Source organism: Hyla sarda, chromosome 4 (genome assembly GCF_029499605.1).
Source record: "Hyla sarda isolate aHylSar1 chromosome 4, aHylSar1.hap1, whole genome shotgun sequence".
In the NCBI taxonomy this organism is placed as follows: domain Eukaryota; kingdom Metazoa; phylum Chordata; class Amphibia; order Anura; family Hylidae; genus Hyla; species Hyla sarda.
The window spans coordinates 145,875,722-145,897,634 of NC_079192.1; the positions used below are offsets into that span (position 1 = coordinate 145,875,722).

The following is a 21,913-nucleotide window of genomic DNA, read 5'->3' on the forward strand; positions in this document are numbered from 1 at the left end:
GTATAATGTAATTATGGGGGGCATACATGTCATGGCATTACCCAAAGACATCATTGTAGGAGGAAGCGTAAATAGTTGCCAGTGAAGCTGGCAGAAAGTAGGTGGTCAATAAAGAGAGACTATATGATTAGCACTGGAGGGAAATAAAAAATATGGATGTCATATCCAAAGGGGCTGTTAGATGGAATGAGTAAAACATTATGTTTGGCATAAATGCTAAGTTAATGTACAGAGTGCATTGCATGCTAATGGAAAGTACAGCTTTGAATTATAATGGGCAATAAATTGTCCCTCTATACAAATGGTAATTTGAATTTAGTTATGGCAAATGATTTAAAATCTGAACATTGATATGCACATGAACAATACAAAAAGTGCAAGTTGTTGACTTTGAATAAATCGTTCCCAAGCGTGAAATCAACCCTCAAGTGCCTATAGCTCATAGACGCCAGTGTTAGATTGAATCTTTATATGATGCCAACTCTTCCTTCATTTGATAGGAATATGATAAAGAAAATATTGCTGGCATAGAGATTATCTCAGTTTCCTCCATAGAAAATATCTCCCTAAAGGCATTAGAATCCTGTTCACCTGTTAAACCCTACTGATAATCTTTAATTTATCTTAGGACCTATCTACGCTTTTTTGATATCATGGCAGGATAACAGTAATTCACAGAACCCCATAGCAAATTCAGCAATGGGCTCCCACACCTGCTGAACAGTGACATAACCTGTAATAATGAATAACTATCTTTATTTGGACAACAGTCCCAGTGTCATACTATACTGTATATCAAACTGACTATACTAAGAAGAGTACATACAGCAGACCAGGCCAGATTCTTCCATTGCTTTATTGTCCTGTTATGACACATATGCCCATTGTAGATGCTTTAAAGGAGTACTCCAGCGCAACATAACGTATCCCCTTTCCAAAGGATAAGTTATAGATCGCGGGGGGTCCGAGCACTGGGGCTGACCCGGGATCTCCTAGACGGGGCCGCGGCAGTCTGCAGGAAGTGCAGTTTCGTCCCCAGCAGAAATCTGACATGCTCCCTACATGTATCTCATGCAGGGACGGAATGCTCCCTTTCCAGCATACTGCCGCAGACCTGTCCAGGAGATCCCAGGGGGCCACAGCGCTCGGAACCCCCGCAATCTATAACTTATCCCCTATACTTCGGATAGGGGATAAGTTGTATTACACTACAGATGTCCTTTAAGTTGTGGACAGATATTTTGACACCTTTCTGTCATATTCAAAAAAACACTCTCCAATAAGAGCGTAAATGTATCCTACGCAGCCTAAACAGAAAAACAATGAAACAAATGCGTTTAACGATCCAAAGTTATATTGAAACATAAATGCAAAAAACACACACATTTAAAAATTGGATCTTTATATGCATTTTCTTTTATTGTTTTTCTACCTTTCTGTCATAGCCAGCATTAACCTTTTTCAGCAATTTGACCTAAAATAGCTCTTCTATGGGATAGGACCAGAAAGGCTAGCCTATGCTTCTCAAGTGCATTAATGAGACCTAGACACTCATGACCAAGTCATCTGTTCAACCAATTGTCCTTTGTTGGAGCACTTTTGGTAGGTACGAGTCACTATACTGAGAACACCTCACAAGACCTACTGTTTTAGAGATGCTCTGAATCAGTCAATGTCTTGTCAAAGTTGCTCTGGTCCTTACGTTTGCTTCAGGCCAGGCTCAGGGTACAGTGGCTTTACATATAGGGATTTTACTTCTGTCATGATTATTAGATTGTATCTTTACAGGTTGAAGACAGATTAGATTGTATCTTGCATCCATCCACTATTTCATACTGATTACAGTACAATTACTATGTAAACATTCACTAATATGTTGTATATGCCCTTTCATATGTGTGCATTTCTGTATATGTGTTTGTATAGGAATAGTGTTTAATTGATTTTTCAGATGAGCCATTGTGTCTTTAAAATTTTGATTTGATAAATAACACGCATAGTAAATACCATAAGAACTGAGCCGTCTATTAGTCTGTCTGTTATGGCATTAGTGGATAATATTAGCTATTCCTCATGATACATTCTGAAAGACTGTAAAGGAACGTGATCACTCAGTATCAAATGGTGTTTGAAAATATTTCCTACCGCTGTATCTCATTTAGATAAACATTAACTCTGAGTAAATGTGGCAATGCATTAGTTGGTTATAAATCAATCAGTCTGCAAGGACACTGACAATTTACCAGTCACAGGTGGAGGACTTTCTCAGCCAGGGATTCTCTATCTGTCTTCTTATCGCTGAGCCTGCTCTTCCGTAAACCAAGAATAAGACTGTATTCTGCCTATATACACATTGAAGCACCTCTACATTTCCACCACATTATAACTGATTAGACTATCAGCCTAGACACATTTCTGTTTTCTAAACCCAACTATGGGAATGACACTCACACTCTTCATTATTTTAAATCAGTTCATACATCCAAATGTTCTCTTCCACAAAAAGCAGAAATTATCTGAATTACAACCCCTGGAAAAACTTAGAATACCAACACTGAGGGCACCGTCAAATATCTTTGGTAATCCAGCTCAGTCAGATTTGCCCAGTGTCCCAATTGGGACACACTAATCGGGACTCCGGAGCGTCTTGCAGCATTTCCCATTGTAGCCTGCAGAAATACTAGACACCGGACCCATAGACAACTGATGGACTTTGTGGCATTAGTTGAGGCCAGTCACTGAGCCGGATCACCAGATGTATGTGACGGCACCCGTAGAGGATGGTGACCCAGCTTCACAGATATGACAGAGAATGATGTTCGGTAGCTGAAGATTCTGGTTTCATGACGCATAACTCAAAAAAGAAGAGACAATTATTTTAATGAATGACATAAAAATAATGGAATCATTTAGGAAATGAAATATTGGAATTATAAAATAAAAATATATGGGTAGACATCAGGATTAAAAAACCCAGAGCAATGGAGGGGCCCATAGCAACCAAACAGATCGCTTCTTTAATTTTTAAAGAGGCCTGTGAAAAATAAAACAAGCAATCTGACTGGTTGCTGTGGGCAATTTTTCCTCTACACAGGTTTTGATAAATCTCCCACAAACTTGAAAATAGAAGATGTACAACAAAACAGATGGTAAGTTCCAGGAGTCAATGCTTGTGACAGAAATGTGAAAAGTTGGCTAAATGAAATGGGATTTTATATAACACCTACGTGAAAATCAGCACTAACACCTAAACAGAAGAAGCATGCTAAAGGGAATTGATCATGGAGTGTGGAGGATTGAATGAAAGTGATATTCAGAAGATGATGTTGGAACATTTGTCTGGTGATGTTCTAATAAAACATATAAAGAGGGCACCCAATGAAAACAATCTAATGTCCCCAGTGATTTATGATATGGGGTTACATGTCAGGTAGAGGACCAGGGGAGATGGCAGTGATTCCCCTGCCGCTACTATCTCCATGTGGGTCTCAAGCCATGCTGCGCTTCTTTGTATCTGTGTCACACAAGGACTTTCCTGCTCAGCCAATCAGTGAGTTGGAATATTGCTACAACCCCTGATTGCCTAGGTGGGAATGTTCTTATGTGACACAAAGACAAGGAAATGCGGCGTGGCCAGGGACCAACACAGAAATTGTAGAGGTGGGGGGCGAGGGGGGGGGGGTTAAAGGGTTTATCCACCATAAGGTGATTTTAGTATGCACCTGGCAGACAGTAATGGACATGCTTAGGAAGGATCTGCGAGTTGTGAGATTACCAGAACACTGCCATTAGCTATTTGTGAACTGGTATTTCCTGTTTGACTTTTCTTCTTTGCCTACAAATCCCATAATTTCATTTTCCTCCCTCCCACACATCAGCCACCCCACCCATTGAAACATAAATGAGCTTCATCCATTTAAAAGACCTGTGGTTTTCAATCAGGGTGCCTACAGCTGTTGCATTAGTTGCAGATTGATCTCTCTCCCACCAAGCGATCGCTCCACCCATTTAAGCAGACAGGCTCCCTACCATCAGCTGACTAGTGAGGTCAGGTCTCAGCCGCATTGCAACCTGGGAAAAATCTGAGACAACAGTCATTTTGTATGCTGTTAAAAATAAATATTGGGGTGAAAATCACATAAGAATTGTGAGAAAACCATCACACACAGGTACAGTCACTATATTATGAACTGCACTAACTTTACAGCCCCTGTAGCATAGTCAAATAAAAAAATCCTGGAATACCCCTTTAAGTATAGTTTTTTTTCTGTGTAACTGCTTTCTGAGCACAGTTAAATTGAAAAAAAAATGATTTATGAATTAAAAACTTGGATAAACATCCTGTTAGTTTGGTAATTTCATAACTATAGCCAGGGGTTGTATATTGGGATGTTAAAAAGTAATTTCGTGCATCATTATTTTACAGAGATTATTGTAGCACCTGATATTTTTCTTAGCCTATAAAACTGAAAATGAAAGGAACCTAATGTTTTTAAGCCAGATTCTGCAGAGGTCAGTCATGGCTCAAAGAAGACTTCATGGTGGTCTGGGCATGATGGAGAAGAAAATAAAAGAGAATGACTCCAAGAAGATGCTCCCTGTGAGCCACTGGATGTATCTGCACTGTAATCACTTATATGGTCTGCAGGGCTTGTGTAGAGATGGTATTTACCACTATATACTCACTGTATGGAAATGCTAGTCTATAATTGTTAAAGTAACATCTGTCTGCATGATTTTTTACCTAAAAGATTTGACGTTAAAAGGGCAAACACAAATGCAGCAAAAAAGAACTGCAAAATGCAGTTAATCCAACCCCAAAAAAATTTTTGGACATCCCTTATAATGGCAAGTGTCATCTAGGAACTTATTGTTGCTAGTTATATATTAAAGTGTCACTGTCAAAATTTGAAAAAACTTTTGACATGTCAGGGAGACAGTTTTGATCCGACGGGGTATATGTGCTGAGACCCCCACCGTCCAGGCATACAGTAACACACTTTACTTCCCAGCTCTCAGCAATCTTTGTCTTGCTGCCCCATAGACTTATCATGAAGCAGTGAGACAAAAATTGTTGAGAGCTGGAAAGTTAAGCCCTGCATGTTTGTCCCCGCTCATTCTCCTGATCAGTGGGGGTCTCAGCACTCAGACCCCGACCAATCACAAATTTTGACGCGTCTTTGACATGACGAAAGTTCTTTTTTTGAAGATAGGGACACTTTAAGGCAGCTCAGTTACTCCAGGTTATTTGGCAGTATATTTGTGACTATTACCTAACCGTTTCTTTTTAAATGGTGGTTGAGGTTCTTGTAGTTTGTAATCATTTTATCCTTGCTGTAATGGAAATCCACTCCACATGTACTGACTTCTTGGTGAGCTTGTGCCCAGCTTGTGCTTATGCACAGCAGTCAAGCAGAACATTCTGTGTTACAATGTAAAAACATTGGGGGATAAGAGCAGCTCCCCAGGCGAAAAATAATATCTGTTTCAGACATTTATCCTCCGGACTGAACATTTAATGGCTATGGCTTTTGTCTGCTACATTTTTAGTAAATAGTTTAAAAAGCTAAGCTTTGAGATGGGGGAAAGGATGGAATATTGTCTTGGATATTTACATTTTTTTTCCAAAACCTAATGATCTTTCATGTGAGAGGTGTAAGACAGACACTGTGTTGCTTGTCATAGTTGGAGTTTTTTAACAGAGCCTAATGAATAGGACTGTTTATAAGATTAAAGGGGTATTCCAGGATTTTTTTTTTTTTTACTATGCTACAGGGGCTGTAAAGTTAGTGTAGTTCATAATAAAGTGTCTGTACCTGTTTGTGACGGTTTACTCACAATTCTTATGTGATTTTCACCCCAATATTTATTTTTAACAGCATACAAAATGACTGTTGTCTCAGATTTTTCCCAGGTTGCAAAGCAGCCGAGACCTGACTCACTAGTCAGCTGATGACAGGGAGCCTGTCTGCTTGAATGGGTTGAGCGATCGCTTGGTGGGAGAGAGATCAATCTGCAACTAATACAACAGCTGTAGGCACCCTGATTGAAAACCACAGGTCTTTTGAATGGATGCAGCTCATTTATGTTTCAATGGGTGGGGTGGCTGGTGTGTGGGAGGGAGGAAAATGGAATTATGGGATTTGTAGTCAAAAAAAGAAAAGTCAAACTGGAAGCACCAGTTCACAAAAAGCTAGCGACAGTGTTATGGTAATCTCACAGCATAGCCATTTAACCCCAAGACAAGCCCAGATCCTTCCTAAGCATGTCCATTACTGCCTGCCAGGTATGTACTAAAATCACCTTATGGTGGATAACCCCTTTAACACAGTGGCAGTAAGTATGGAAGTGTCCTATGTGATACTTTTTGAAATTTTAAATATTGACAGGGAATTTGTAAAAGGTCTGCCCAAGGCACAGGGGGCAACTTCCTTGTTGTTGTGTTTTATATTTACAAATAAGCTCTACAAAACTATTAACTTTTTTGATACTGAATTGCAGCAGCCATCAATACACTGCAGGAAGATACAATCAATGCTGACCCTAGATTCCTGGATTTCTATAACCCTAATAAAATTGTTATTGAAACTTTTCAATTATTTCTAATAACCGGTCAAGCAGAGCAAGCATGTTTAAGTAAATAAGCATATCACATAGGAGGCAGTCCTATTGTATCTAATGTGAATATTAAAGGTGAGATCAGTAACTCCACCTACTGACTACAGACTGTTACTGAGGTCTGGAAAAATTAATTCAAATTCTAAAACACAATCATTAAGACTAGAGTCAGAGATGGCTATTTTATCTTTTATATTGCTATTTATCTTTCTCCAATCAAAGCCAAAACCTTTCCAATTAATTACCTTACATATTACAGTCAAAGAAGCTAAGGAAAGGGTTATGTGTTGACATGGTGTCTCATGTTGGCATCAGTCTCATGGTGGTTACTGTTGAATTAATTTCCCCATGTAGAATTAATTTATGATTCCATCTACAGAGCCATATAAGGGTTTGTATTTTTGGGGGCCAATTGTACTTTGTAGTGACACCTTTCATTTTACCATAAAATGTACATTGACCCCCCGACCTACGATGGCCCCGACATACGATCATTTCAAGATACGATGGCCTCTCAGAGACCATCGCATGTTGAAGGCAGCATCAACATACGATGCTTTGTATGTCGGGCCATCGCATAAATGGCTATCCGGCAGCGCAGACTGCTTCAGCTGCTGTCGGATAGCCGTTTACGGTGTGCCATGTGCCCCGATGATCACTTACATGTCCTAGGGGCTCCAGCATGTCCTCTTTGGGGTCCCCTGCTATGCCGGCGCTCTCCTTCAACGTCATCACGTTGTGGCGCACACCGTCCCGTCATCCAATAGGAGTGGTGTGAGTAGCGGCGTGCATAGCGAGGTGATGGCGGCGACGGAGAGCGAGGATCCTGGGCAGCAGAGACGTTCTGGAGCAACGGGGACACCCAGCGGACGCGGCGACAGCGATGGAGGACGACATCCAGGGCAGCGGTGACAAGTCCGGAGCGGCGGGGATACGTGAGTATTACCTCCTATACTTTACATTGCACGGATCCCTCAACATACGATGGTTTCAACAAACGATGGTTCATTTGGAACGGATTACCATCGTATTTGAGGGACCACTGTACAGTGCAAACAAAAAATATTATTTGTGGACGAAAATTGAAAAGAGAACTGCAATTTTGCAACTTTTGGGGGGTTTTGTTCTTAAGCAGTGCCCTTGCTATGGTAAAAATTACATGTTCTTTTTGTTATTTGGATCAATACGATCAATACCCAACCTTTGTTCTGAAAATTAAAATGATACCCAGTTATATAGTTTTTCTATTAATGTGCTACTTTAAAAAAGTCAAACTTTTTAAATTAAATCAATGTGCTTAAAGGGGTATTCCAGGAAAAAAGTTTTTTTATATATATCAACTGGCTCCAGAAAGTTAAACAGATTTGTAAATTACTTCTATTAAAAAATCTTAATCCTTTCACTACTTATGAGCTTCTGAAGTTAAGGTTATTCTTTTCTGTCTCAGTGCTCTCTGATGACACGTGTCTAGGGAAACGCCCAGTTTAGAAGAGGTTTGGGAATTTGCTTCAAAACTGGGCGTTTCCTGAGACACGTGTCGTCAGAGAGCACTTGCACAGAAAATAGCAACCTTAACTTCAGAAGCTCATAAGTACTGAAAGGATTAAGATTTTTTAATAGAAGTAATTTACAAATCTGTTTAACTTTCTGGAGCCAGATGATATATAAAAAAAAGTTTTTTCCTGGATAACCCCTTTAACATTGCCCTATTCTGACCCTTAGAATGTTTTTTTATTTTTCTGTATACAGGGCTGTATGAGGGCTCATTTTTTGCACCGTGATGTGACCAAAAATCAGCATGTCTATTGTTTGGCATTATTTTTTGAGCTGTTTACCATGTGAGATCATAAACAGGCTGAATCATTGGAGCAACGATTTGGTGGCAGGAGGCTGGGTAAGGGGACCTTTGTCACCATTTTAACTCGTTGGACATCTATGATAGCTCTGTGGGGTCCCGATGAGAACTAGGAAAGGAAGAAAACTGCCCCTGTCAATTATTCTTTTAGACCTGTGAATCGCCTTTGATCATGGCATCTAAAGGGTTAATGATGGGCAGTGGCAGACACTCACTGCCTAAAGAGCGAGCACAGCTACTGGTGCGCCCTGGTGTGTTAAGTCCCAGACGACAGTTAAGGTATTTCATGATTGAAGCAGTGCTTAGCCAATTTATATGCTTCTCAACTATACCTGAACCTTGTTCATTTGGCTTAAAGGGGTACTCCGGCTTTATACAAGTTATTCCCTGTGCCGGGTGCTGCCTACGAGACCGAGATGTGATGTCACGGTCACTCCCCCTCCATTCATGTCTATGGGAGGGAACGTGACAGCCGTCACGAGAGGGTGTGGCACAGAACGTCGGGGGCTGCGAGATCATGAGGGTCCCAGCGGCAGGACCCATGTGATCATACATACTATGCTTTGGATAGGGGATAAGATGTACAAAGCCGGAATACCCCTTTAACCTACCATGAACATTATTTGAATTAAGAGAAAAAGAGATATCTGAGGCTGTTAATCCATAGAAGTAATAATAAATTATAGAGAGTAAAATCTATCATGTCCAATCATTGTTTACTCTGGTTCCGTCCCAATGAGATCACCTTACCGTGGTGGGATGGTCCAAGCTATTTGGCCGCCAAATTGCAAGCTAAGTATCTTACTCTGGTTATAGTCAATGGGGATTGTTCCCTAACATGTTAGATTTTCAATCATATTTTACAATCCTTATCTTTACATTTGGGCCTGTTCTATCACCAGGGATGGCTATATCCCATATTTAGGCCTTAGCAGTTCTTTAATTTCTCATACTTCATAACCCGATAAAATTATTTTGTGAATAACTAAACTCACTTACTCATCATGCTTACAAGTGTCATACTCCGTGAAGACAAGCAGAGATGTTTTATATTGAAAACGACAAAGTACAAGTACACTCTAATAATTTCTCTGTGTACCAACTAATGTGCGCTGAAAATAAAGGTAATAGGAAAGGCAAGAGTAAAGTCTAAATGCGGTTTACTGAAAGGCCTCTTGATATAGTGTTCTAACAATCATTTAAATGCTTTATTGAACTGCCCTGAAGCATAAATTGAGTTTATGAATTAGAATTACTTGTGCAAATTACAAGAACTACCTGTCATTTATTTGGGCTGATGTTTTCCTAGCGGAGGATGTGATGTGCAGCTGCTTGCCTTATATAGTGAAGCCCAGTGCATGTACTTTAGATGTCTGAACATGGGAATTGAATACATTAAAGCAGCTTTATTCAAATAGGGAAGGTGATCACAGTGGCTACGGAGGAGGTCACAGATGGAATTAGCTGCTGTTTATATCTTAAGAAGAAGCCTGGAAGGTGTCAAGACCTCAATATAGGTTCAATGTAAGTATCAATACCCCTTCCCTATGCCTGGTGTTTCATTGTGAGCTAATAACCTCTAGGGACAGAAAACTCAATGGTAGATTTAAACCAATCTATTAAATTGATTACATCGTTTTTTTTTGCACCCATATGTATTTTACAAAGTAATTTATATTAATCATCCCTATCCAGTGGTTTAAATGAAGTATTTAAATTATGTATTATTGTATAAAGATGCATATACATATAATTACAATTTCCAATAATACATTATTATTTTGTATTATTTTTGTTATTTTTATATAATAAAAATGGAGGAGTGTGTCCCATCTATCACTGAATGGAGACCTGTCACTAACTAAAGGTAGTGTGCTGAAGTCTTTGACCTCTCCAAACTGCATAAAGTGCTAGATAGGTGACATATAAATCAGCTGAAACATACATCCACTCTGCTCTTGAGTGACAGTGTCCATCAAGGAGACTGCGAGGTCTGTCACTCAAGAGCACAGCAGTAGGGATGAAGAACGTTTACTGCAGAGAGCTCAGGACACTTCACAGTTAGGGAAGGCCCCTGGGACAGTTAGGATTGAGGTGGGAGATAGATTAAAATTTCCTTTTCTTTCTAATGTAACTAGTATGACCTTCAACATACGTATGTTTAAACTGGTCTACACGTAATCCGCCTAGCACTGTCAACAGTTCGGGGCGATCAAAATAAAAAAATGACTTCCTGTAAACATTTCGACAGCAACATAGATGAGTAATCCTAGGAGAAAATACTTGTGCACACAAAACAATTTTTGCAGCAATCTAACTATCATTAGTGTGCACAAACAGATTTGTTGCATTTATCATCTGCATAAAAATAAGTTTTACCCAAAAAATTGCACAAGTATACTCCACTATCTTGGTGGCTTAGGATGTGGGAAGTTTTTGATGTGTGTCTTTTTTCCCATTGCATATCTTCTTAATAATCTACACAGAGCAGAGCAGGAGAGGTTTACTATGGGGATTTGTGAGAGCACTGTGGTCAGACTGGAAAGAACTACACTACTTCCTCTAGGACATACAGTAGCTTATAAGTACTGGAAGGATTAAGATTTTTAAATAGATGTAATTTACAAACCTGTTTGCACCAGTTGATTTAAAAATATTTGTTTTCCTCCTGAGTACCCCTTTAACCCCTTAACGACATTGGACATAAATGTATGTCATGGTGCCATGGTACTTAACGCACCATGATGTACATTTACGCTCCGCTATGACCATGAGCTATCAGCAGCCAGGGACCAGCCGTTAATTACGAACATCATCGATCACGCAGATGTCCGCCATTAACCCCTCAGATGCCGTGGCGCTGCCGTGGGTATCCAATCATCCATAATGGCGGACAGAGGTCCCCTCACCTGCCTCTGTCCGTCTCCAGGGGTCCTCTGCTCTGGTCTGACATCAAGCAGACCAGAGCAGAAGATAACACTGATCAGTGCTATGCCCTATGCATAGCACTGAATAGTATTAGCAATCAAATGGTTGCTATAAATAGTCACCTATGGGGACTATTAAAGTGTGAAAAAAAGTTCTAAAATGTAAAAAAAAAAATACCCTCCCCCAATAAAAATGTAAATCATCAGTTTTTCACATTTTACCCCCCAAAAAGCGTAACAAAAATTATTAATAAACATATTTGGTATTGAGGCGTGTGTAAAAGTCTGATCTATCAAAATATGTTAATTATCCCATACAGTGAACGGCGTAAACGTAAAAAAATAAAAAATAAACCAAAATTGCTGCTTTTTTTGTCAGATTTTATTCCCCCAAAAAAAAATTATAAAAAAATTATAAAAAGTCAAACCTAAGCAAAAAAAAAGGTCTGTGGATGGAAATATAAAAGAGTTATGATTTTTTAAAAGGCAAGTAGGAAAAAACGAAAATGCTAAAATAAAATTGACCTGGTCCTTATGGCCAAAATGGGCCTGGTCCTTAAGGGGTTAAGGCTGTGGTCGGTCACACATTGCGTATTTGTCACGTTTACAATGTTTTTCCTGCATGTTAAATAAAAGACTGTGATTTGCACAATTACGGTTAAAAATATGTGACAAAACCACAATGTGTGAATGCAGCCTATATAAGTCATATTTTATCACAGCTATTACAATACATAAGGATTGTACACTAAAGGGATAAAAAAAAACACTGCTCAGTCATGGCGTGTATGGGTCCAAACCATTTAGAATTCCTGGATAACCTTGGCTGGGTCCTAAGAGACTGTCACTTTACCTATGAGATCAGGGTTGCCAATAGGGACCAAGTCCTGAATAAAAAATGTGGAAACTCACCCATGATTTCCACTTAAGGACTGGTCCTGCAGGACTCCTGCTAATGAGAATTGTATTCCTGCTGTGGAAAAAGTGCAGGAACTCAGTTCCCACCAGTTCTTGATGGACTTGAGCCCTGGTTACCAACCATACACAAATTCTGGACAGTCTGTAAAATTAGGGGACTTTTTTTCTAGTGTCCGTGGGAAAAAAATGCCCAATTTGATTGACTGGTTGATATGCAAAAGTTTTTTATTTTGCAAAACAATGTATCCTAAGTGCGTCCAGCAATATCATTTGTCGTAAGTGTCTAAAGCAATCCTTTTTATTGGACGTTAATTTCTGTCATCATACTAGTACTTGTAACAGGGATTCTTTTCCGTCATTGGTAGCATAATACTGTATATGACTTCCCAATGTCAGGCTGCCATCAGTGATCTAGAGGAATTGTTTACATTGTTTGCACACTGATGCATGGAAATGCTTGTCATACACAAGTAGTTTGAAGAATCTTTGCATCTTTGTAAACCCAGCCTCAGCTTGCGCACTTCACCATCTGGTTGCAGCAGACGTTTTTTCTTTTTACGATCACTTTTGGCCTGCAGTTTTCTGCTCGGCATTGTGTTGCAGACCCCAACAGCAATGACAGTGTTAATCTGTGAAGTCGTGTCCTCACTGGGCTAGATGTCTGCTGTACAAAGGGAGGCCAGGTTGTCAAGGAAACCACTTCCGGCTCTCATGATAGATACCATTGTTTATAGTAATTTCATAACGTGAATTATCATATCTGTCCGTAAATGGATTAAGAGCGCAGAATCGCCAACGTTTTCATCTGCGTAAAGGAAATTTAGTAAGCAGAAGCGAAATTCTTAGGACGGTGGCAGGCATAGCCCTTTTCTGTGTTGTACAATAGATTGATGGTGACCCACCTTCTTCTCACCTCAGGCCCCCTGTTATGTCTTTATGCAGTGCTGTACATTTCACAGACAACCTTGTTTTCGTGCAATGGAAAAAGGGCAAATATTTTTTGTGTAGTTGTGGGGAATTGGATTTAGTTTTATATTCTTTTATTTAATGTAGAGTTTACATTTCAGTCAATATAGACAGAATATGAACACAATAAATCAGACTTACTAGGATATGTTTAGTTATAAAGGGGCTAGTTCAAGAATTTCCTTTTAACTGTATCCTATCATTGACACCACGTTCTGTAATGCTAGTGTTTATTTGCTGACATATTCTGTACTGGAATGTATTGCCTATTTTTACACTAGCTTAACATGAGTTCTGAAGGGTGAAGGGTCTGGAGGTAAAGGACCTCATGAACTTGCAGCAAATTGCCAATGATACCTCTGACCCGGTAACATTGTTCTTAAAGGGGTAGTAACATGTTTTACTCAACCTGTTTAGGTACATTCCTAGTACTGAGAAATGTCTCCTTAGCAGGATCTTCCCACTCAGCGAATCCCTAGCTGCAGCAGTATCCCATCTCAGTCAATGATTGGTTGAACAATTAGGTCCTGCTGAAAAGACTTGTCGTGGAAGTAGGAACTAGTGGATGCCAGTAGCGGACTGCTACTGGCTTTTGTATTTTTTACCAACCCCCAAGCAACATATTAAAACATGTTATTGTGCTGGAATATTCCTTTAGGGTCTATTCACACGTACAGTATTCTGTGCAGATTTGATGCGCATATTTGATGCGCAGGATTTCAAGCTGTGTTCAGTCATTCAGTTTACATTGAAATCTGCAACAGAAAATCCTGGGCATGAAATCTGCGCAGAATACTGTACATGTGAATAGACCATTAAGGTGAAACTCTAACTTGGAGCCAACTTAATAACGCTAGTCTCAATTTCTCGGGGGAGCTTTATCCAAACCTGTGGAGAGGAAGAGTGATGCAGTTGCCCCTAGTAACAATCAGATTGCTTCTTTTATTTTTCAGATGCCCTTGTATGAATGAAAGAAGCAATCTTATTGGTTGCTATGGGCAACTGCATCACTCTTCCATTGCACAGGTTTTCATAAACCTTTTCACAGGATGGGAAATAACAGGTTGATTGCTTGGACCCTCACCGATCCCAAGAATGGAAGACAAATGTCCTGTGTGAAATGAGCAGCAGTGTGCATGTACAGCCAGTGCTCTGCCTCCATTCATTCTCCCATTCACTGTTTAGAAGACCCCAAAAAGGTCTGAAGGGAAAGTTGGTTGCACATGCACACTGCTTCTGCATTCATTCACAGAACATTTGTTCTCTTCTCATAGGATCAGTGTGGCTTCTAGCAGTTATACCTCCACCGATCCACTACTTATCCATTATCTTGTTAATGACTACATTAAGAAATTTGTTTTGAATTTTATTGCTTTATGAGCATCTTTTCTATGCTCTTACATAAAAGATACTTTCTGCAGACAGCCCTGCTTTAGGACTTAAGGACGCCCTGTGTTGGCAATAGGACTTTGAAGTGAGCTTGTTTCAAATTTGGAGTGTAGTGGCTGCTAACAGTAGCCAGGACTCCCCACTAATGTGACTTTGATTTCAGGATCTAAAGGGTTAATGCCAGACAGCAGTTAATCGAGGGATCAAAACATGCTTAAAATACTTGCTGAGTTTTTTTTTTTGCTAGGGCTATTTGGGAAGCCTTTCTCAGTTGAGCTTTCTTCAGAACAGGCTCACTGCTGTCTTCAGTAATAGTAGGTCCCCTCTTCACATCAATGTTCTCGTCCTGGGCAGGCCGCAGGGGAGGGGGGAACGGGGAGGAGGGACGGAGGGAGTTCTCTCTAAAGCCAACTCTATGAGCTGCTTTATTTTAAGCAAATTCTCACCTTAACAATTCCCTCATACTCCTTTACCCAAGTTACTCTGTTTAGCAGTGAAAGTGAATTCAGGTAACAATTATAATCCCTAGTGAGAAATCACATGATAGCAGAATTGCAGTACAGTATGTGCAATTGTCAACAGTGTGAAGCTTTACTTTAATTTATTATATTTACTTGCAAAGATTTCAAAATAAATTATTGTTACTTAGTATGCAAAATGGTTCTTTTAAATGTATTATCATAGATTATTGTGACTTTGTATGTAAAATGGTTCTTTTCAATCCCGAACTAAGGCTTAAGGAATTTATTAATAACTACTTCTGTGTCTCCCTGAATGAAGTCATGGAAATCAATAGTGGTCAATAGTATTATACTAAATGGTAAAAAAAAAAAAAAAAAAAAAGCAATACAGATGTTTAATGTGATACACATTTACATTTAACTGAAACCACGAGAGATGAATATATAATCATAAAACATACGGGTGCAGATTTACTTATACAGAATTCTGGCGTAATATGAATTTAAAAAATTGTCTTAAATTACATTTGCCGCACTTTAAAATGTTTTAAACACTTTTTAGAGACTTTTTTTTGTTACCTTGTCTGAAATAGGTCATGGCCTATTTCCATTCATAAATGCACCAAAATGTTGGTGCTCAATTCTGGTGTAAAGTAAGCCAACAAATAGATGGGCTTAATTTAGACTATGCAGTCGATAATCTGACCATCTAAAGGGGCTCATGAACCGTTCTAGGTAATTTCACCCTCTTTATTCATTGTAGGTGGAGATAATCAGTGTGCTGTGTCTTTACCTATTTTATGTATTTTCCTATTTATGTGGGAATCAGGTAAACTTATATAACAAAGGGCGGCTCCATTCAAAATAATTTATTTTTATATCTCATTATTATTTCATTTTACTTTGTATTTGTAGCTCAGGTATTTATGGGAGAACCATTGCATTTTTATCTCTGCAAAAAAACATGAATCAGCCTTCATGTTAAAACCACTGACAAGTGATGTGAATAACATTGACTACCACAATACAACACATCACCTGTTAGGGGCGTGAGATATATCAGACTGGAAATGTATTCTTCTGTTTCTTGGTCAAAATATTTCCAAAATGGGTCTTGTGGTATGTTCCACATAAGCAGTGGTTAGTACCTACTAAATATGGTCCAAGGAAGGACAAAATGAGTAACATGGGCACCCTAAGCTAATTGATGTGTGCGAGAGGCAAAGGCTAGCCAGACTGGTACTGTTCCACAAAAGAGCTGCTGTAGCACAAGTTTGATGAAAAAAAGAGATAATGCTGGGATTTATAGAACCACATAGTTTATTACAGGCATCAGCACTCTGAAATGTGCAAATTCTTTGCTTAGGTTGGGTGCCACTGAAACAAAGGCATTGAGAGAACGTTTACTGTGTATGAATCATGGAGCTATGGAAGAAGGTGGCCTACATTATGTAGATGACTATATATATATATATATATATATATATATATATATATACATTTATTTTCTGGGGAAGAGGCTGCTCCATTATATTTTATAGTAAGAAGACAAACCAGTCAAAGATAATAGGGGAGATTTATGAAAACCAGTGTAGAGGAAGAGTGGTGCAGTTGCCCTTAGCAACCAATCAGATCACTTCTTTCATTTTTTAAAGGCCTTGTCAAAAATGAAAGAAGAGATCTGATTGGTTGCTCTGGGCAGCTGGTCAACTTTCCCTCTGCACAAGTTTTAATGAATCTTCCCCAATGTTCTAGATGATGTTCTGCTGGAAAATCCTGGTTCCTGGCATTTATGTGAATGTTACTCTGAGACATACCACCAACCTAAGCATTGTTGCAGACCAAACAAACCACTTCATGTCAACTATTTTCCCTATTGGCAGCAGCCTTCTTCAGCAGGATAATGTGCAAACACTGCAAAATATGTTTAGGAATTATTTGAGGAACATGGCAAAAAGTTCAAGGTCTTGACATGGCTTCCCAACTTCCCAGATATCAATTTGATCAAACATCTTTGGAATGGGCTGGAAAGACAACTCCATGAAAGCACTGCCAAACAGATTACATAATGTAAAGTATTTGCTGCTAACATCTTTGCCCGTTACCAAAGGGCATCTTCAGAGGTCTTGTGGAGTCCATGCCTCAATGGGTCAGAGCTGTTTTGGCAACACAAGGGGAACTCTATTATTAAAATCACTGTTTAAAGTTATAATGTGGGGCAGAATGTTTGTAAAGAATAATTCTACCAATATTACTTATCATTGACTAGGAACCCACCTGAAGCATGAATTCAAGATGTAAATGTAGCATATAACTGGGTTGTCTGCTCTGAACACTCCCCCAGACACCAAGCTGATCACTGGGTGTCCTACTTTGGAGACCCTTGGAAACCTGAAGTAATCAGCAAACTTTGTAGAAAGTGTCCAGCACCACCACAGGGGAAATAAAGCATTACACAATTCTCACTGAAATCAATAAGCTGTCCCCGTAATGTATGGCTGTTTCAGGTCCTCCAAAGACACTCATCACTGTGGCTAATAGAAGAAGCTTTGGAACGGAAGCCTTCCCATATTAACTCTTCAGTAGAGTATATGAAAATGTTTTAGTTTTTTTAAACCAGACATCTTTTAATACATGTCTCACATGGGCAGATTATATTTGTGATACTACCTGACTCCTGAACATTATCTATTGTGCTGGGCAGCTGTTGGAGAGGGATATTTATGCCTTTTAAGAAAAGAATTTAAGACAACCAGGGTTTGTGGCACACAAAAAAAGACATGTTTATATGTTGAGGTTGTGTTTAAAACCTAGGAAAAGAACCTGCATTGCCAAAGTTAGTGGTGAGATGGGCCATCTTTAACCCCTTAAGGAAACAGCATTGATCAGTGTTATCAGCGCTCCATTACTACAGGCTGCTAAGGCTGCCTGTATTGGAGGAGCACCAAGCCAACAAGACAGAGCCTGGTAAGAGACCTGCGCCCGTCCTCTCAGCTGATCGAGACCCCGCAATTTTGCCACGTGGTCCCAATCAGCTCCCTGAGATAACAGTTTTTCTTGTTTTAGACACTGTAATCAACTTTGATTGTAGTCTGTAAAGGGTTAATGCCGAACATTGGTCCGAATGCTGATGTTCGGCATTAGTCATGGGTCCTGGCTGCTGGTAAAACCCCGGAGTATAAAGTACACTTAGCTCCTTAATGCAGTGGGAACAGGCACAGGACGTGCAGGTATGTACTGTGTCCCTTAGAGGTTAAAGGGATCCCGTCACATTGAAAATGTAGTCTAATCTGCAGATTTATGCTATAGAACAGTTGACCAGATTAATGTATAGTTTTGTGAGAAAAGCTCTGTAATAACTTGTCATTTATTCATGTAAATCTCTGATCATTCTTGTCTAGGTAGTCATGTGAGCGGTCATAACCAGTGATCTATGGCACAGATCACTGTATAAGACTGCCCACTTTACTTGTTAGCCCATAATAAACAGAGATTTCCATTAAATGGGTACTCTCGTGCAAAACTTTATTTATTTTTATTTTTTTTTTAAATCAACTGGTGCCAGAAAGTTTAACAGATTTGTAAATTACTTCTATTAAAAAATCTTAATCCTTCCAGTATTTTTTAGGGGCTGTATACTACAGAGGAAATGCTTTTCTTTTTAGATTTCTCTTCTGTCACGACCACAGTGCTCTCTGCTGACCTCTGCTGTCCATTTTAGGAACTGTCCAGAGCAGCATATGTTTGCTATGGGGATTTTCTCATGCTCTGGACAGTTCCTAAAATGGACAGCAGAGAGTACTCTCGTCGTGACAGAAGAGAAATCAAAAAAGAAAAGCATTTCCTCTGTAGTATACAGCCCCTAAAAAGTACTGGAAGGATTAAGATTTTTTAATAGAAGTATTTTACAAATCTGTTTAACTTTCTGGCACCAGTTGATTTAAAAAAAAATAATAATACGTTTTCCATGGGAGTACCCCTTTAATACATTTCTTGTTAACCTTTAATTTTCCCACCAAATTATACATCAATTTTCTTAGGTCCTCCTGCTCTATAACATGTTACCTGCAGATTGGACTGCATTTTCAATGTAACAGGTTCCCTTTAAGTGAGTTGTGACCCTCTCACCAATAGTACCACTCTGGGGTAGGACAGGCAGTGCCAGAATTATAGCCATGTATAAAGACATGCTTGTTTGTTTGAGTTTTTGAGTAATATACCCAGGGTCTAATTCTTTAAGGACACTTATATGTTGGGTTAAAACAGTGTTTCCCAACCAGGGTGCCTTAAAGCGTTCCCGTCAGATTAAAAAAAATAAATAAATTTATATATCACTCAGTACCTAATCCTGACCATGTACATCTAATTTTTATGTGTCTAGCACCTTTATTTTTTTTATTTTATGACACTTTTAATTTAGCTCACTAGTCTGAATTCCTCTCAAAGTGAGGGGGCATGGCCTCACTGTGCAGGTCTCCCCTCCCTCCCTCAGTATGCTGTCTGCTCACATCTCCCCTAGCATTAGCAAAACTACAACTCGCAGTTTGTCCTCACTGACAGTAGGGGGACACAAGCTGACAGTGGGAGGATTTTCCCTCCAGCTGTGAGCCCCGCACTCACAGCTGTCAATCAAGGAAGTATGTCCATGACGCATGGACACAGAAGGACTAGTATGTGTCCAAGAAGGCAGGGGGGGGCAGTTGTTTGACTGGCTTTTTAGGTATGAAATACTGAAAAATTTCTAATGAAAGCAATTGCAAAACCTATTGTTTGTGCATGCTTTACAACATATCAAAAGTTTTTGTATCTGACAGGGCCCATTTAACTGTTGCAAAACTAAATGCTGGGGGTTGTGGTTTTGCAACAGCTGTAGGCACACTGGTTGGGAAACACTGTGTTAGAGACTAGATGGTTTAGGGTTGATGGTTTACACTATACTGTGAACTTGTTTTGATGAATATGAAGAATAAAACTGGCTTTGGTCAGTGTCTGATCACAGCCTGTACCCACTATGTTGGACTGGAATTTATTTGTGTGCCAACCATCCCTGACCCAAGAGATGGTGATTCCTATGGGTTAACTGAACCCCTGTGAGTTAACTGAACACTGTGTAGATGATGTGACCCTTCCCAAGCACAGACACATGGACATCCATACTCAATACTCATAAGAGTGCATGCTTATGGAATTCTGGCATTTATAGTCTGTAGCTACCTTACTAAATCAAGGGTATATGTACTGGATATTTTTTGGGTATTTAGAATTGTTTCTCAATTTCATTATGTTATTTATAATGTTTAGAGGAACACATGACACCAGAGGACAGTATGATGTTATTTTAAACCCTCTGATATTTTCGCCATTATTTACAAAAGAAAAACTCTGCCATCTCTTATCTTTGCTGATTTGATTAAGTTAGTTCTCATGGTGTAAAGACAATAGCTCACTATTCACTTAGTTTATTCATTAACAAAGAAACTCTAATGTCACATTGAGTTGTATAGTCATAGTACTGAAAGTGAGCTAATGACCAGATATAGTTCAGTGACCCTCTGAGGGGTCACTTACTGTGATATCTCCACACACTTATTAATCATAAGGGCAGAGTTCATACCACGTGTGATGTCATCTTAATGCCATGTTACCGCTGACAAATGTGATCCCCCTGCATTTTATCATTTCTATGGCAAATCTTATATTTAAGTACACAAATGGTAGTCAGTTCTGCTTCTCAGAACTGTAGAATCGGTACTGTGTTAGTAGCAGTATGCAGCATAGAATGTCAAGGATGGCATTGTAGGGCAGATGGTGTGGCAATAACTTGAGGTCTCCTGTGTTTACCATTGAAGTGCTTAATATTGGTCAAGTGGTCATTTATCAAGAGTACCAGAAGCTACACAAATAATAGAATTTTTAAGACAAACTAGCATGGGTCTGTGTGGAAGTAAAGCAAATTATTATTAACTAATGCATTTTGTGACTTGATATTTTAGCCTGTTTTCATGTAGCAGCTGTCTACAGATGGGTAAATATCCTTTCTGACAGCTGTGTCTTATAGCTGACCATTGCCTGCACCTGCCAGTATCCAATTTTAGTCCAATCATGGCAGTTTTACCCTCTAAATGCTGCGGTCAATAACAGGTGCTGCATTGGCCAAGGCTCCGATTGGCACCCCTGCAACACAATCTGCACTTGAGTTGGGAGCACAGTCAGCAAAAGTGGCATTCACATACTTTTGGCCATATATAAGCTCCAGGTATCTACTTAGGTTGATGACATATTTTGCAGTTTATAACCAATAAAAACAAATATTAAAGGATAAATCTCCTGCCCAATCTCCTGTTGCTGTTCTTTAGATTGTGTCCCGACACTGCTAAACAGTGAATCCTGGCGGTGTCTCAACACACATGAAATAGCTATTTAGTCAATCACTGGCCCCAGCGGCGACCTGCCTTAGGCTAGATTCACAACATGATTTGTGCCTCCGAGGCCCTGATACATTGGTCAGTCACTAGCACTACACCTAGTCACTGTGAATTAAGAAAGGCCCAGCACTCACCAGTTTTGCAGAAAAGGTGAATATTTATTTACATAGTGTCAGGTAACAGGACGCATTTCAGCGGGATGCTTTCCTCTGACAGCAGAGGAAGGCATCCTGCCGAAACGCGTCCTAGTACCTGACACTATGTGAATTAATACTCACCTTTTCTGCAAAACTGGAGAGTGCTGGGCCTTTCTTAATTCACATTGATCTCTTCTTGCCACACACACCACCACAC

At 39.5% G+C, this 21,913-nt stretch overlaps 1 protein-coding gene across 2 annotated transcripts in view; it reads right to left on the minus strand.

Annotated features, from left to right (window-relative positions):
- Positions 1-21,913, minus strand: part of ONECUT1 (one cut homeobox 1) — a 46,091-nt gene that overhangs the window by 11,241 nt on the left and 12,937 nt on the right. The window lies entirely within an intron of this gene.